General features: G+C 40.0%; 1 protein-coding gene across 2 annotated transcripts in view; it reads right to left on the bottom strand.

Annotated features, from left to right (window-relative positions):
- Nucleotides 1-19,408, bottom strand: part of CPQ (carboxypeptidase Q) — a 248,405-nt gene that overhangs the window by 17,526 nt on the left and 211,471 nt on the right. The gene's annotated exons all lie outside the window — the stretch shown is intronic.

Raw genomic sequence — 19,408 nt, 5'->3', positions numbered from 1 at the left:
CCAACACCAACTAAAAAGAGTAGCCAGACACGCTGGTAAAAAGCAAAGTAATTTTATATCTTTGAAAACAAACACAGAGAACAAAAACTGTTCTTACAAACTGGAATGCTGTGAAGCTTCACAGAAGAGTCACGATGGCCAGACAATACAACAGGCTTCTTGCTGGCACACACACCACTGTAGATAATAAAACCCACGCCTCCCCCAAGTTTTCAGCCTTTGAGGCCACAAGCCAGAATCAGAGACGCCAAGGATCGAAGCAAGGTCACAGGACTCCCAAAAGATAACTCTCCACAATACAGGAAGGGCGGGCCTGCCTTTTCAACCTTTCTGAGGAGAACTACACCCAAACCCAGCTGTTGCCTATTAGGGATGGAAGTACCTGGCTAATTGTCCCCTTCTTTGTGCTGCCCTTCTCTGCCTCATATCTATGATGGCTTGTGCGTTCTCATCTAATGACTCCAGGCTACTCTCTGGGGAGAGCTTCCCCCCGGGTTCTCAGGCTGTTCCCCCTCCCCCTCATCCTGACATTCCTCTTCCCCGTCTGCCTGGTCCTCCTCCTCCTGTTCCTCGTCCTCCCCCTCTGAGCATGGAGCCGGCAGAGTTCCAGCTGTTCCCTGAGGAGCCTCAGACTGAATCACAACACCTATATCTTCTTTTCTATTCTTTCTTAGATATATTTTACTATGAGTATCTCCTCTATAACCTTCATCATGTATTTTACTATGTGTATATACATATATACCCACTAAAACCCTCATTGTGTATTGCACTAAATAAATAAATGAATGAACGAATGAACGAATGAACAAACAAACAAACAAACAAATGGCTCACATGCCAGCAGATATGGCTCTGTGTGCCACCTGTGGCACCTGTGCCATAGGTTCGCCATCATTGCTATAGGGTTCCCTGCCTGGGCAGGGGGTTGGACTAGAAGACCTCCAAGGTCCCTTCCAACTCTGCTATTCTATTCTATTCTATTCTATTCTATTCTATTCTATTTCATTTCATTCCATTCTATTCACAATCAGAACAATAACAACAACAAAACAGCAGCAGCAAACCAGGGCTACATACAGTAGATGCTGATTCCACCTAGTTGGAAGTCCTTCTGGTTTAGAATTCAGTTTTCTCCAAAACAAGGTGTGCAAAAATGCTATGTGTCACAATTTTTATTTCATTTCTGTGGAATTAAAAGACTGCATTTCCTTTTGGAAAAAGCCTGGACCTCAGCATTTTACATAAACTACTTAGAGAATGTACAGATGGAAGGAACCCAGTACATAATGTCGCAGCAATCAACTAATAGATGGACTGTTTTGTCACAGATAAGACTTCATGAACATGTGAGTCCTTTGAATATCCTTGAACCTATTCATTCTTCTTTAAGGGTTGTTTTTCTTTGCTAATGTTCTGTTTACTCAGCAAGTCCCAGAAAAGATGGGACAAAACTAAATGTCGAAATTTGCCGTGTGACAATTACTAATTTCTTGCAGCTTGCTTTACATAATTGTACTTGACTAAAGACAAACAAGTGTTAAATTGGTTCATTTGGTGATTTGACAGCTTAAGGACAACATAATAATCAAATCAATCAGTTGCAATTGTTAGTTCATTTATTTATTTTATTTATTCATTTGTCCAATACACAAATACATAGGAAGAAAAATAGACATGTAGTAATATATATAAGCGTAAAGTGAACTTAGAGGAGAGGATATATGAAAGAAAGAAAATATATATGATAAATGAGAGAAAGGAAAGACAATTGGACAGGGGACGAAAGACACACCAGTGCACTTATGTATGCCCCTTACTGGCCTCTTAGGAACCTGGAGAGGTCAATCGTGGATAGTCTAAGGGAGAAATGTTGGGGGTTAGGGGTTGACACAATTGAGTCTGGCAATGAGTTCCACGCTTCGATAACTCGATTGTTGAAATCATATTTTTTTCAAGTTTGGAGCGGTTCGTATTAAGTTTGAATCTGTTGCGTGTTCTTGTGTTGTTGCGGTTGAAGCTGAAGTAGTCATTGACCGGTAGGACATTGCAGCATATGATCTTCGGGCAATACTCAAATCGTGTTCTAGGCGCCGTAGTTCTAGGCTTTCTAGGCCCAGGATTGTTAGTCTATTTTGTGGACCTTTTCTCACCAAAGTAATGTTTGCTGGCTTTCTCTGTTGCCAGCAACTGTCTTTAAAGTCCAGTAGTAGAGAAATACCACAATTCTTTACAAGAGGGCTCATGGCAGAATTCTATCTCCCTAAGGAAGGCTAAACTCCTTAAGACCCACCTTTGCCGTCAGGCATGGGGGAACTAAAACACCTCCCCCTTGCCCATGTTGTTTTGTTGATTGATTGACTGTGTGCCTGTTTTTTATATATACTGCTTTTTATGAGATTATTAATTTCAATTGGAACTGGATGGGTGGGCATTGGATTTGGTATTGTGTACTGTACTGTTTTTTATTATTGTTGTGAGCCGCCCCGAGTTTGCGGAGAGGGGCGGCATATAAATCCAATAAACCTAAACCTAAACCTAAACCTAGTAAATTAAGCAAACCATGTACTGACTACAGTAAAATAAAATCATAAAAAGGAAGTTGACTTTTATACCTAATCGCTATTTTCCTCTACTCCTCTAGTGGGTTTCAAATAAGTATGTTTTAAAAGATTCAAGATGCTGTGAAGACCCTAACATAGAGGTGGATAGAAAAGGCTGCAGATACAATCATGTCTATCCACCTTGGATCTTCGTAATTCAATCTGTGTATCTACTGTTGGGGAATGACACAACTCATAGTTGAGACTGAGATATGAAGGCCAGATGTGGCTGATGGAGCAGAAAAACGTTTATTAACATGAGAGTATGTAAGGTGGTAAAATAGTTTCCTTCTTCTCCCTTGCTTTCAACAAATGCATTTCCTTCAGCTTTTGGGTGGGTGGGTGGAAATAATGCCAACTGTGACTGTATATTTTCCTACGTCAATGATAATAAACTATGACACACTTGTCAAAGGTGACATGCTATCACATTTTGGGTGACTCGACAATGTTCACTCCAGCGACGGGCTTCACTTACATCATCATCATTATCATCATCATCATTATTATTACTATTACTATTATTATTATTATTATTATTATTATTATTATTATTATTATTATGTCAGTACAACACAGCAAACGAGATCACTATGCTGGATTTCGTATTTCATCACCAGTTGGGCGCTTCCCAAGCACCTAGAACTGCGTGATGTAGCGGCGAATTATGTTTGCCAATCCCAGTAAAGCGGCCTTTTGCAATTGACAGATGGAGATTTTGTCAATTCCGATGGTTTTCAAATGTCCGCTGAGATCCTTTGGCACTGCGCACAGTGTGCCAAGTACCACTGGGACCACTTTCACTGGCTTATGCCAGAGTTGTTGCAGCTCGATTTTTAGATCTTCGTATTTCACTAATTTCTCTAGCTGCTTCTCCTCAATTCTGCTGTCTCCTGGGATTGCGATGTCGATGATCCATACTTTCTTTTTCTCCACAATCAGGATGTCTTGTGTGTTATGCTTCAGAATTCGGTCAGTCTGAAGTCGGAAGTCCCACCGTAGTTTTGCTTGCTCATTTTCGACCACATTTTCGGGCTTATGATCCCACTAGTTCTTTGCCACTGGCAAATGGGAGTTCCGGCACAAGTTCCAGTGGATCATCTGTGCCACAGCATCATGTCTATGCTTGTAGTGCGATCTTTTTGCAGCAGCTGAGTATGTGATCGATTGTTTCATCTGTTTCTTTACAGAGTCTGCACTTTGGATCATCTGTTGATTTTTCAATTATGGCTTTGACAGCATTTGTTCTAATGGCCTGTTCTTGTGCCGCCAGTATCAGTCCTTCTGTCTCCGTTTTGAGTGTTCCACTTGTAAGCCATGACCAGGTCTTTTCTTTATCCACTTTGCCCTCAATCTTCTCCAAGAACTGACCATGCAATGCTTTGTTCCGCCACCTGTCCATAAGACATTGAGTTACAGTTTTTCTGTACTGGTCCTTAGTTTGCTTCACCTTGAGAAGCTTCCTATTGTTGACCTCCATCAACGCTGACTCTTTGCTCTCCTTCACATAGTCAGCTAATGCATCTTTCTCTTCTTCCACTGTCTGCTTCACTTGCAAAAGTCCTCTGCCACTTATTTTCCTTGGTAAATACAGCCTGTCAACATCACTGCGGGGGTGTAGTGCATGATGGATTGTCATTAATTTTCTGGTTTTCCTGTCCAGGTTGTCCAGCACTGCTTGAGTCCAGTTCACTATGCTAGCTGTGTATCTAATGACAGGTATGGCCCAAGTATTTATAGCCTTGATAGTGTTGCCACCATTAGTTTGCTCTTCAAAATTTTTCTGGTCCTCTGGATGCACTCTTTGCTGATCACAGTTTTCACATGGCCGTGCTTGATATTATCCAGTTGCATGATGCCCAAGTATCTGTACGCTTCTGGCTGGTGGCACTTGATGGTTTGACCATTTGGCATTTCAATGCCCTCACTTTCAGTGATTTCCCCCTTTTTCAGTGCCACTGTGGCACATATATCCAGGCCGAACTCCATGCTGATGTCATTGCTGAAGATTCGCACAGTGTTGGTTAGTGACTGTATCTCAGTTTCTGATTTTCCGTACAACTTCAGGTCATCCATATACAGCAGGTGTGAAATTTTTGGTGAATTCTTAGCATTTTGGTAGCCTAGGTTTGTTTTCTGTAGGATGAGTGACAGATGGATTATAGCGATGATGAATAGCAATGGGGACAAAGAGTCCCCCTGGAAGATGCCCCTTCTGATGTTGATTAGTCCATAGCTTTCATTTATTATTATTATTATTATTATTATTATTATTATTATTATTATTATTATTATTATTTAGATTTGTATGCTGCCCTTTCCTACCAGTATGGGATTCTGAGACTGGCGTGGGCACGCGGGCACCAATACGTGTGCCCCCATGTGAGATTTCACTTCTGTGCCTGTGCCCGAAGCAATATCTCATGCAAGGATGCTCATGTGGTGAGATTTCGGCAATTTTTGCGTAGAAGGGCAAAATTGCTGAAATCTTGCCGGTATGAGCATCCTTGCACGAGATGTTGCTTTCGGTGCATGCGCAGAAGCAAAATCTTGCCTGGGGGCGCACACACATGTGTGTGCGGCCAGGCCGGCTTCCGGAACCCATTAAAAAGTCCTAACAGATCACCGATCCCATTCATACTGGGTGGGGTTCACTCATACCTGACAATAACTAGCATGCCCAATTCTCAGACAATTTTTGGAGTCTGTGGAGAATGAGGGTGCTTCTGAGTGTGTGAGAGGCCAAACTCTTGCAGGGTTTCTGTAACTCCCTAAAATCATGCAAAAATGGGGGTATTTTAATGCGCACCTGTTTTGTCTGGGTCACTCCGGAAGCTATGACCAACCCAAAAAGATAAGCCAGACACACCGGTAGAATCCAAACACAGTTTTATAATGGTAAAGAGAAAAGAAGCCAACAGAAAATGTCCTTACAAATCAGGAAAACACTGGAACTCCAAATAGATACATGAAGGCAATTGTTCATACAGAAACACAGGATCCTTAATGCCAGATGAGGCTGTTGAGATAACAGACATACACCTCCCACAGGTCTTCAAGACTGCTGGGCCACGAGCCAGGAACAAAAACGCTGAGAGAAAATGCAGATAACAGCAACTCCACTCTGATAACACTCCATGCTGCCGAAAGGGTTCACATGCCTTATAAACCCTTCCCTGCTAATGAGGACCACACCCAACCCCCAGGTGTTCCTCATTCAACGCTGATAATATTTCTTCAATTGATTCCTCCTTTGATCTATGAGTCTCTGTCACATACTAATGATAGCTTGTGCTTCATCATCCAATGACTCCAGAGACTCCAAGCTACTGGCTTGAGAGAGCCCCTCCCCAGGGCTCCCAGGCCTTTCGTCCTCGTCATGTTCCTGACTGTAATCTCCCCTGTCCAACTGCCCAGAACTCTCCTCTTTGCTCTCATCCTCCCCCGGGCATGGAGCCAGCAGAGACGCAGCTGGTCTTTCATCTGACTCAGGCTGAACCACAACACCACCTTAGCATCCTTTGAAGATGATTCAAGAATTAAAAACAAAGAGGTGGCATGACCTGGAGCAGCCTCAGGTAAGCCACAGGGGCCTGTCAACAGAAAGAAAACACCCCCTGAGAGTAAGCAGATCTTGGGAAAGGTTGGGCTGCCAAGGAACTTGAACCATTCCCTAAAGCTCATGTGAATTTCAACTTTTCAAAAGTTCAAAACAACTTAATATAATGTTCTTCCAATGAAAACAAGATATGTTTGTTTGTTTTCTGTATGCATTAAACAGATTTAACATTTCCCCCCTTATTTCTGTAAGTGTTTTGCCATTGAAACTGCTCCATAGCATATAGTTTGTCAGATGTGCAAACTCTTGTCATGCGAGTGGTTTAGGCAAGTTTGTGGGGTTCTGTGGAAGCTAAAGAAAATATGCCAACCTTTTCGTAGTACAGTATTTCCAGAAATTTAAGCCTTCAAATTCTGCTTCCATAATTTTGAACTTTCAGTTTGTGGTGGAGGGGAAGAGCATGATAGAGCTCTGGGTGTAGGCTGGGAAATATGAGTTAAAATGTTTAGTCAGCCAGTTTATTCCTAATAAGGAGTCATGCATTACTAGTTAAAACCATGTGGAGGTTATATATGAAAGGGTGTGAGATCATGGTCACCACTTGGGTCCCATGAATACCATTTGTTTTATCCTTAAGTTATAATATTAAGGTTAGGAGAGCATTTGGTACGGTTGAGGAAGTTTGGCTGGGAATATTTTCTCTCCTCCCTCCCTTCTAATTCTCTTTTTCATTAGAATATAAGATCTATGTTGGATGACACCACAGTCTTCTCTCATCCAGTTTTATGTCCCAATCATTGCCAAAGAGATGATAAAAAAGAAATCTGTAAGAAGGGCAAACTAAATAAATCTCCAGAGAAGAAAAGTATTTAAATTAACAATCACCTTTTACAATACTAGACAACAAAGTATCAACAGTAGAAACCTTCAAATTTCTAGGCTCTATCATATCTCAAGACCTAAAATGGTCACCTAACATCAAAAACGTCATGAAAAAAGCACAACAAAGAATGTTCTTTCTGCGCCAGCTCAGGAAGCTCAAACTGCCCAAGGAGCTGCTGATACAGTTCTACAGAGGAATCACTGAGTCTTCTCTTATTCTATGCCCCAATCACTGCCAAACAAATCAGTGATAGGGTCCTATGGGTATGGTCAAGTATGCAAAACTGGTAGAAAAATTTTGAATTTTTTTCTTTTTTTCCCTTCTGGGCTCTGGGTATATTTTTCCTATTGCAGTAAAGGAGGTTGAATGTGTATGTTCAGTAAAAGTAAATAGATAGGGAAATTGTATCTCTTTTAGGCGAGGAGAGGCCAGGCACCAACATCAAGTTGGCCACCTTTAAGCCAATCACATGACCTTTAAGCCACCCCCAGTCACAGGATCATCAAGCTACTCCCACCTGGTCACATGGCTGGCAAGCCACACCCACAAAATAAGCCATGCCCACAGTGTGGTAGTAAAATTTTTTGTAGCCTTCACTGAAACAGATGATAAAAAAGAAATCTATAAGAAGGACAAACTAAATCTAAATGGCTATAAAATGAGTCATTTCCAATATAGGGAAATCTTCATTGGTCCGAATAAGAATTTCAATTGACATTCAGGATGGAAGGAAATGTGGGAGATGAATATCATATAAACATAAAACGTTTTAATTTGAAGCCTACAATTTAATACTTAGGCTCTACTTGGATTTTAATACTATTTTATATTTATGCTTTGAGCTACTGAAAAAAATGCATTTTATAATGAATATGAGTAAACCAATACATTAGTAATGCCTAGTTAGTTTTTAAAAATTGATTTGATATGTTATGACTCCTTTAAAGGAATGTCTTTATTCCAAATTCCTCTGACACTTCATGAAATATTAGTGGAAATAAAACTATACATGTTGATCTGATCTGGTATTGATACCTGGAGAAGATCAGATTGTTATATAAGAATAAAGTATGGGACTGTTAGCAAAATATATGGTAGACCAGCATGGGTAGGATGTTAAAATCTTCTCCCTTCCAGGAACATTTAGTAGGTTAAAATCTTCTCCCTTTCAGGGACAGTCTATACTAGTAGAATAGAACCAGATTCTCCTCATTTATTAGTCATAAATACTATAGTTCTATCTGGACTGGGACTCACTGCTCACAGTCACTCATGCCCTCATCACCTCGAGGTTCGACTACTGTAATGCTCTCTACATGGGGCTACCTTTGAAAAGTGTTCAGAAACTTCAGATCGTGCAGAATGCAGCTGTGAGAGCAATCAGGGGCTTCCCTAGGTATGCCCATGTTACACCAACACTCCGCAGTCTGCATTGGTTGCCGATCAATTTCCGGTCACAATTCAAAGTGTTGGTTATGACCTATAAAGCCCTTCATGGCATCGGACCAGAATATCTCCGGGACCGCCTTCTGCCGCACGAATCCCAGCGACCGGTTAGGTCCCACAGAGTTGGCCTTCTCCGGGTCCCGTCGACTAAACAATGTCGTTTGGCGGGACCCAGGAGAAGAGCCTTCTCTGTGGCAGCCCCGACCCTCTGGAACCAGCTCCCCCCTGAGATCAGAACTGCCCCCACCCTTCTTGCCTTTCGTAAAGTTCTTAAGACCCATCTCTGCCATCAGGCATGGGGGAACTGAGACATCTCCCCCGGGCCTATACAGTTTATACATGGTATGTTTGTGTGTATGCTTGCTTTTAATAATGGGTTTTTTAGTGTTTTTTAAATTATTAGATTTGTTCTTACATTGTCTTTGTTATTGTTGTGAGCCGCCCCGAGTCTACGGAGAGGGGTGGCATACAAATCTAATTAATAATAATAATAATAATAATAATAATAATAATAATAATAATAATAATAAAATAACAATTAATGTGCTATTGCTATTTGTTTGGCTCATAATGAAAGAAACATCATATTTGTTTAAAGGATGACCAGAATTCACACAAGTTTAAATTTTTCCAGAGTTGGTTAGTAAGCCAGAAATGTCCAGAAATGACAACGTGGATTATTCAGCAGTGTCTGGGAAAAACATTAATGATTCTTCCCATAACCTGCAAGGCTGAGTTCATTTAGAAATAGGAAGTGAAGCTCTATTAGTGTTGCAGAAAATGAAATTGGACAGCTCAGTCAGATGAAAGGTGATTTCGGAATTTCTGGTTAATGTAAGCTGTTTTTACACATACAAAAGCACATACCCAGAGACATGCACAAGACCCTGTGGAAGCTGTTGTGCAAAGTGGTACAGACTGCAACCTGTCAGAACACACACCGCAAATATGAAATACAGTGGTACCTCTACCTAAGAAAGCCTCTACTTACAAACTTTTTTAGATAAGAACTGGGTGTTCAAGATTTTTTTGCCTCTTCTCAAGAACTATTTTCCACTTACAAACCCGAGTCTCTGAAACTTTAACCAGAAAAGGCAGGGAAAAGCCTCCGTGGAGCCTCTCTAAGAATCTTCTTGGAGGAAACAGGGCCAAAAAAGGTGGGGAGAAACCTCTGTGGGGTCTCTCTAGTAATCTCCTGGGAGGAAACAGTCCCGGAAAAGGCAGGGAGAAGCCTCCATGGGGCCTCTCTAGGAATCTCCTGGGAGGAAACAGTCCCAGGAAAGGCAGGGAGAAGCCTCCATGGGGCTTCTTTAGGAATTTCCTGGGAGGAAACAGGGCCTCCACCCTCCCTGTGGTTTCCCCAATTGCACGCATGATTTGTTTTTACATTGATTCCTATGGAAAAAATTGTTTCTTCTTACAAAGTTTTCTACTTAAGAATCTGGTCACGGAACGAATTAAGTTCATAAGTAGAGGTACCACCGTACTTTGTATTTCAAGATTTCAAAATTCTAGCATGCTCAGCAAGTTTAAATCCCAAACACATATCAATGGCAGTAGAAAGTAATAATGAAATTGGATTCTTGAAATTAGAACTTTTCTATTAAATTATGGTTTCGGGAGAACTATATGCTCTTTCAAGCTAACCTGAGTATGGGGCCTAGCTTTGGGTTATATAGTAAAGTAGAAGAAATGTTTATGTGGAACCCAAAAATTACAGTTCCAAACCTCCAGGCTTTTCAGAAGCAAGATAGAAGTATTTTAGTAGACTTCATGAAGTAATAGTCCGATCTTCTACCCTAGAATGCAAAAACCATGAATGTTTGTTTACAGATGAAAGCACTGTAAAGCTGCCAGGAACTTTTGGTCATTTACTGTACTCTACTCCTGTGATTAAAATTACTTCTGTTTCATGATCCAGCTCATGCCTTGAAAAGTCCAGGATGAAAATACAGCTCATCTGTCTGGAACCCATACCACATCTCGGACATCAACACCCTTGAAAACGTCCAAAGATATTTCACCAGAAGAGCCCTTCACTCCTCCACTCGAAACAGAATACCCTACGAAAATAGACTAACAATCCTGGGTCTAGAAAGCTTAGAACTACGGCGCCTAAAATACGATTTAAGTATTGCTCACAAGATCATATGCTGCAACGTCCTACCGGTCAATGACTACTTCAGCTTCAACCGCAACAACACAAGAGCACACAACAGATTCAAACTTAATATTAACCGCTCCAAACTTGACTGTAAAAAATATGACTTTAACAATCAAGTTGTCGAAGTGTGGAACTCATTACCGGACTCAATAGTGTCAACCCCTAACCTCCAACATTTCTCCCTTAGACTATCCACGATTGACCTCTCCAGGTTCCTAAGAGGTCAATAAGGGGCGTGCATAAGTGCACTAGTGTGCCTTTCATCCCCTGTCCAATTGTCTTTCTTTTATCTCATATATCATATATATTTTCTTCCTTTCATATATCTTCTCCTCTATTTTTACATATTATCTTTATATATATTACTTCATGTCTATTCTCTTCCATATGTATTGTGTATTGGACAAACAAACAAACAAATAAAAAAAATATAAAATACTTTTTAACACAAAGGGTTAAGATCACTTGTACCTGGAAGCCTATCCATATGTATGAAGGCAAGTCCTAAATGCAGAGAAAACTTCTCCGTTGTTTCTGTGGTTGAGGGTAGGCTTATAACCAAATCTTTCCAGATCTAGTCCCATCATCTTAACAACTACACCCAACTTGACTTTGGAATGATAGTTGAAGGGGTAAACCACCACCTGTAAGGTGTTGGTGAAGAAGAGGTATAAAGAGAAGATGCTATACTATAAACTATATCATTGTTTGGATGTCTCTAGTAGAAGGATCTAGAGAACTAATGCTATATTCTTACCACCAGGAATCCCTATTTAGTCTTTGTAATAAACAATTCTGGCTCTGTAGTGGTGATATTCTGCGATCTTTTCAATTGTTGCTGAAATTCTTATTTTGTCTTTGTAGTAAACAACAATTCTGGTTCTTCAGTTGTAGGATGCAGTGATTTCGCCCCCAATTGTTGCTGACATTCTCCTATTACCATTTCAGCTGAGGATGCTAAGATGTAATGATATTCAGAAAGTCACCAAAAAGTTTGAATATTTTCCCAGATCTTAGGGAAAAGTGGATGAGTCCCTATAGGTTATTTTACTATTGTTTAGAGTTTTATCTTCTAAATATGATATAAACATTTTAAATGCACCTATTTTTTAATGTATGTTGCCCAGAGTCACCTGGAGTCTAAACTGAATGAAGGACTAAATGACAACATAAGTAATGATGATATAACTTAATTTATTTTATTTTATTTATTTATTTTGTCAAACAGTTATAGGGTGATAATTTGTACAAATAAAACATTAGATAATGATAAAAAGTAACAAAAGAAGACAATACAACAGGGACGGTAGGCACAGTGGTGCGCTTATGCACGTTGCCGCTTACAGACCTCTTAGAAAGGGGGAGAGGTCAATTGTAGATAGTCTAAGGTTAAAGGTTTTGGGGTTAGGAGTAGAAACCACAGAGTCAGGTAGTGCATTCCAGGCATTGATTACTCTGTTGCTGAAGTCATATTTTTTGCAGTCAATTTTGGAGCGGTTGACATTTAGTTTAAGCCGATTTCGTGCTCGTGTGTTGTTGCGGTTGAAGGTGAAGTAGTCGTTAACAGGTAGGACATTTTGGTATATGATTTTGGAAGACTAAAATTTATCTACCTCTGGCATAGGTTTCTTTCAGTGAGTTCTATTGGGGAAACCAACTGGAGAGATTTCCTGGATATATCAGGATAAGGGTTGTGTAAATCACTGTCTAAAGTGAGTTGTCTCCAAGGGCTGCTTTTCAGAATTTGGTGTGATGGTGAGTAAGGATAAGATAAAAATATTATAAATAAATATCCCTGTGAGAAGTGGCAATAAATCATTCCAGACAACATTCCTCTTATTCTGCTAATAGTACTTGTCATTTTGAGAGAGGAAATTATGGCTTCTCTTCTCTTCCAGTGAATGTAGCAATTTAAAATGGATTAGACTGAAAGGAGATATTGCCTGAGTAGAAAGGGTGAATGGAAGGTCATAGAGCTATTGTGCCTTTATACCACAGAAGTTCCCTTGTGGAAAAGGGAGTTGCTCAGCATTAATAACCTCATTCTTGCTACAATGAACTGCTCACCTTCAGTATTATTGGCTCCTCCATGGCGTGGCTTCGTACCAAAGACCTGCAATCTTAGGGATGTTCTGGAATCGCTAGGTAGATTTAGACTAGCTTTACGTTTGTATCTTGTTGAAATTTTTTTCAGTCTCAAAATAAAGAGAAGAACTGGGTAGAAATTATATACTTCTACTCTTAGTCACTCACCAGGATTTGATTCTGCTTTTTAAAAAAATTTGTTCGTTTATCATTAGAGTTGAAAGGGGCCATGCAGGCCAAGCCCCTGCTCAAGCAGGAAACCGTACACTTCCCCAGCCAGATGGCAGTCCAATTTCTTTTTGAATGTGTCGAGTGATGGGGCGTTCACAACCTCCGCTGGCAGGCCATTCCACTGGTTGATCGCTCTCACCGTCAGAAAGTTCTTCTTTATTTCCAGGTTGAATCTCTCCTTGGTCGTTTCCATCCGTTGCTCTTGGTCTAGCACTCTGGTGCCCTGGAAAATAGTGTGACTCCCTCTTCTCTGTGGCAACCCCTCAAATATCTGTATACTGCTATCATGTCCCCTCTGGGCCGCTGCAACAATATAGCCAAGAAGGCTTCAAGAGTTGTAAACCTAATCCTACGTAGCTTCTGTTCTGGCAATCTCACACTACTTACCAGAGCTTACAAAACTTTTGCCAGACCCATCCTTGAATACAGCTCATCTGTTTGGAACCCATATTGCATCTCAGACATTAACACCCTTGAAAATGTCCAAAGATACTTCACCAGAAGAGCCCTTCACTCCTCCACTCGAAATAGAATACTGTACGAGACTAGACTTTCAATCCTGGGCCTAGAAAGTTTAGAACTAAGACGCCTTAAACAAGATCTAAATATTGCCCACAAGATCATATGCTGCAACGTCCTGCCTGTCGGCGACTACTTCAGCTTCAACCGCAACAGCACAAGAGCACACAACAGATTTAAACATAATATTAACCGTCCCAAACTTGACTGTAAAAAATATGACTTTAGTAACCGAGTTGTCGAAGCGTGGAACTCATTACCGGACTCCATAGTGTCATCCCCAAACCTCCAACACTTTGCACTTAGATTATCTACAGTTGACCTATCCAGATTCCTAAGAGGTCAGTAAGGGGCGAGTACAAGTGCACTAGAGTGCCTTCCGTCCCCTGTCCTGTTGCTCTCTTATATCTCCTATACCTTTCTTCTATTCCTATATCTCTTCTTCTATTCTTTCATTGATATGTTCTATTACTATATCTTCTTTTCTATTACTTCTTAGATATATTTTACTATGAGTATCTCCTCTATAACCTTCATCATGTATTTTACTATGTGTATATAGATATATACCCACTAAAACCCTCATTGTGTATTGGAAAAAATAAATAAATAAAATAAAAATATCCATGCCCAGTTCCAGCAACCTCTCTTTGTATGTCTTGATTTCCCGTCCCCGAATCATTCTGGTTGCTCTTTTCTGTATTTTCTCTGTGTCCTTTTTGTAGTGGGGTGACCAAAATTGAAGGCAGTACTCTAGGTGTGGTCTGACTATTATTTCATAATAGGAAGGGAAATGATTCAACATCCTTTAATCTTTTCTAGAATCCTCAAAGCAGCCATGTCTTTTTTTTTCTTTTTAAAAACTGCTTCAAAAGTTTCTATGGTGGCTTCAGAAAGCATGTGCACACATAGCAACTTTGTCTGGGAAAATGCTCCCATGAAACTATTTTATTTATTAGAGTCATAAAGTTTCTCAAATCCAAAGCCACTTTATAGCAGCCTGTATGTAGCTGGCTACCCAAACTGAACTCTACAGCTCCAAACGACTTCTTTCAAAGGATTTGCAAAACCCCAATTTCTGCTTCCCGTATGGGCAGACGTTGCCATTCAGAAGACCATGAGTTGCCAGGAGACTAAATGAATGTTTTTAATGAGCCTCTGGAGAACAGACTTTTACTGTGCTTGTCCTATATAGGATTGCATAGCATGGCTTCAGGAGAACTATTGAAAATTCTGTGCCTGTCGCTTGGCTACAGGTAAATAATACGAAGGGTCAAACTACTGGTTCAGGCTTTATGCTGGTTGTAGTTATTTCTAAGTTGTTTATCTGATTTGTGACATATCTGCAATTGCTACCATACAGTAAGGAAGTTGTGACTATATAAATTAGTTGTGCAGTTAATGACAGAGTTTAACTTAACTGGCTATGGAAAAAAGGCTGAAAACAACCTGTATTGCATGGGGTAGAAATGATTGATAAATATCTCAAGCACTGTCAGCAGCTTCTTAAAAAAAAGAAATACGTTTTTATCAGGAAAGACCTAACAATACTCCTGGAAACTTCCAAAGTTCTTTCAGGTGGGCTGAAGAGAACTGATATTAGATAACGCATTATGTAACCCAGCCATCATACTATGAAGGAGCTAGATGGTTGTACTCACCAGAGTTCTGAACAAACTTAAACATGTGACATAAATAAACATGTATTGATACCAGCAATACTGCTGAATTGCCCTGTGTCACTTTACCTGCATCTTTTTCTAACATTTTTATTTATTTAATTAAACAAAATAGGAAAAGAAAATGAGAAGAAAAAGAAAGCAGAATAATAAAACTATATTATACAATGTGAGAGAGATTGTTATACATATATTCCATCTGTCCGTCCATTACCCTGGGGGGAGGGAATCACTGACCACCTCGGAGAGGGTCTGCAACTTTTCAGATACAATATGTCATATTTTTTACATAATGACCAGTGGATTAATTTAGCAACTCGATCATGTCTAACTTTGTAATCGGTTTGTGTGATTTTGCTGCAGTCACATATTAAGTGTGAAACAATTTCAACTTTCTTGTTGCAAAATCAACAGTTTGAATGGCCTATATTATTATTATTATTGTTGTTTTGTTGTTGTTGTTATCATCATCATCATTATCGTCATCATCATTATTTTGCATCTACTGTCTTGATTATTTTCCAGGAATACTAGAATGTCTGTCTACTTGAAATTCTAGCATGTATTTCCTAACAAAGAGCAACAAGCAAATCCTTTAGAACTGCATGCACAATGTGTTCTCAACTCAAGCACTGAGCAGAGCCGGTGGGTTGGAATACATGTGGAGTAGTAAATATTTTTTTAATGCAATTGAAGTTCATAAATGAAAGAAAAAATGATGGAAATTGATTGAGGCACACTTCCTGCTAATGAGGTTCTGTATTATAGGACTGACAATCTATGCAAATCAAAAGCCATCAGATTTAATTGATTTTTTGGGGGGGAAGTTCACTACATTTGGTTTGCATTTGGTAGACAGGAAAAGAGCACCCATATGTACATACTGTGGATTATTTAAATTAAATTAAGAACAGGATTTTTGCAGTTTCATGTATCTTTGTGTGTAAAAGCTTGCCTAATTATAAAAGCTCTTCAGGTCTTCAAAAAAGACACGGGTGGTTGAACATGACTCTGTATATTTACTCTAAGTAATTTTATTTAGTTTTAAGTCAATTCTGTTAATGTACTACTATAGCTTTGTTTGGGTTAAATTTGGCATGTTCACTTTTTCCAACAAAACCTGCTTGTTTCCCATCAATTCTTATTTAAACTGATAGCTCAGTCGGAATATCTTGGAGTTTGTGTGTCTGTGGAGCCCTATTCTGTTTTGTATCATCTTTTTATTGGTATGGGTTTTTTTTAGTCTGGACTACCATTTCAAGACCACAGTTTGTAATTATTAGTGATGGGCGAACCCAATGGTGTTTGGGTTCGGCAAGTTTGGCCGAACTTTACGCAAAATTCGGCCGAACCCGAACCGAACCCGAACTCGAACCCGAACGGAGAATCCCTCCCATGAAGAGATTCTGGGGGCAGAGCTTTGATGTCACCAGCAGGTTGCTAAGGAGGCCAAGGTGATCACTTCCTGGATTCCATGGATTCCTGGATTCCATTTCACGTAAAAAACTTCCTGGATTCCATTTCACGTAAAAATAAACATGTTTATTTTTACGTGAAAGGACCGTCCTTTGCTTGCAGCACCGCTGCAATGTCCTTTTTCGTAAAAATAACAATGTTTATTTTTACGTGAAGACCTCCCTTTGAAGGAGCTGGGGAATCCCTCCCACGAAGCGATTCTGGGGCGGAGCTTTGATGTCACCGGCAGGTTGCTGAGGATGCCAAGGTGATCACTTCCTGGATTCCATGGAATCTAGGAAGTGATTACCTTGGCGTCCTTAGCAACCTGCCGGTGACATCAAAGCTCCGAATGCCGAACATGACCCTGAACTTTGCCCAAAGTTTGAAAAAATTTCAGGTTTGTGTTCGGCATACCGAACACCACAAAATTCAGTACGGACCCGAATTGTGCGGGTTCGGTTCGCCCATCACTAGTAATTATTCATTTTATTTTGTAAGTCACCTTGCCTTCTGGAGTGAGCAGCCATAACAAATTTGGTTAAATAAATAAGTTAAAAAAATTACCGTCCTGTGTTCCCCAACTTCCGAGCTATTTTGCCATTAGTGCTATTTTTCTGAGCGGATTTTTTTCTTACATGTACTGTATTATATTGCTGTTATAAACACAGTCATCATTCAACCCAGAGTGTATAACTTTAAGCTTTCATATAACAAAATGACATATATCCATTCAAACAAGGATGAAGAGGAAACGCAGTAGGTAAAAGCTTATTTGTGAGGGGGAAGCAATTTTGGGAGTGGTAATGAGAAAAGCAGACTGTCAGGGTTCAATTTAGTTGGGGTCTTTGGCCTGCCACAGACATGACAAGAGCAATTCTTTTCTTTTCCTACCCTGCAATTCAAATTTCAAGTATTGTAACCTTTCACAAAACCATCTGTGAAAATTTGACATGGTTCATTCACTAGTTAACTAGGTGGTGATTTGATGTTTTGGAAAATCTGATGTTCTGGAAAAATGAGCAGAAGGAAGGCTCTGTTTTACACTGGAATCAAAATGATTTTTTTCAGTCTGAATTAAGGCAAGCCACACAATCTGAAACAGAATACAGGATTATAGAGTTGGGTGGGACCTTAGAGACGTTCTAATTCAGCCCAACTCAGGTAGGAGATCTTATATCAGGAGGGTCTGTGCATGGTCCCTCAGGCTCTCATCACCTCATGTCTTGATTATTGCAATGCGCTCTACATGGGACTACCCTTGACGAGTGTTTGGAGACTGAAGTTAGTCTAGAACGAGCTGCGCGAACTGTCGTGGGTGTATCTATGTACACCCACATAACACCCATGCTCTGCACACTGCACTGACTACCAATTGGTCTCTGGGCACCATTCAAGGTGTTGGTTATTACCTATAAAGCCCTACATGGCTTAGGACCAGACTATTTATGTCTCCTGATGCATACTTCCCAGAGACCAATTAGATCCCACAGGGTTGGCCTTCTCTGGGTCCCGTTGACTAAGCCAGTGTTTCCCAACCTTGGCAACTTGAAGATATTTGGACTTCAACTCCCAGAATTCCCCAGCCAGCGACTTTGCTTCTCCAAAGGTCTCAAAATGGAACCCTGGGACACCACAAACATCATAAATGTGAGTCAGTTCCCAAGTGTCCCAATTTTGATCTGGTGACCACAATTATAAATGTGAAAAAGTGGTCATAAGTTACTTTTTTCAGTGCTGTTGTAAATTTGAATGGTCATGAAGTGAACTGTTGTAAGCTTGAGGACTACCTGAATATAATGTTTTTATAGAATAGAATAGAATTTTATTGGACACACAAGGAAATTTGTCTTGGTGCATATGCTCTCAGTGTACATAATAAATTGTTAATAAATATTAAAAATATTTAATCTTTAATAAATAAATATTAAATATAATAAATATTATTATAAATAAAATAATTATAATTAATAAATATTTTAGAAAGAACTATATTTTTGTGGTCAAACTGGCAACCAGAGTTGGCCTTCCCCGGGTCCCGTCGACTAAACAATGTCATTTGGCGGGCCCCGGGGGAAGAGCCTTCTCTGTGGCAGCCCCAGCCCTCTGGAACCAACTCCCCCCAGAGATTAGAACTGCCCCCACCCTTCTTGTCTTTCATAAATTACTCAAGACCCACTTTTACCGCCAGGCATGGGGGAGTTGAGACACCTTCCCCCAGGCTTTTTATATTTATGTTTGGTATGTATGTGTTGTTTGGTTTTTTTAAAATATGATAGGGTTTTTATATGCTTCTTTTTAATATTAGATTTGTTCCGCCATAATATTGTTTTTACTATTGTTGTGAGCCGCCCCGAGTCTCCGGAGAGGGATGGCATACAAATGTATTAATAATAATAATAATAATAATAATAATAATAATAATAATAACAACAACAACAACAACAACAACAACAACAACAGCAACCAAACTTGTTCTTGTATGGTTGTGTCCTACTCTAAGGGTAAAGATGATGCTTATCTCTGTTGCCTAGCCATGGAAGCCAGTGTTGTCTGAAAACACTTCTGTGGTCCAGCATGATTGTACACCAGGCCACACTGAATGCTCTTCCCTTCCACCAAAATGGCACCTACAGTATTTATCTAGTTGTATTTGCATGCTTTCAAACTGTTAGGCTGGCAGGAGCTGTGGCAAGAACAGGAAGGATCTCAGCCCCATCATACAGTGCTTGGGTTAGCCAACTATTCCACGTGATTGTCATTGCCTCAAAGTGGAATAACGAA

This window comes from Erythrolamprus reginae, chromosome 3 (genome assembly GCF_031021105.1).
Source record: "Erythrolamprus reginae isolate rEryReg1 chromosome 3, rEryReg1.hap1, whole genome shotgun sequence".
Classification (NCBI taxonomy): domain Eukaryota; kingdom Metazoa; phylum Chordata; class Lepidosauria; order Squamata; family Dipsadidae; genus Erythrolamprus; species Erythrolamprus reginae.
This window is presented reverse-complemented; position numbering and strand designations above follow the sequence as displayed.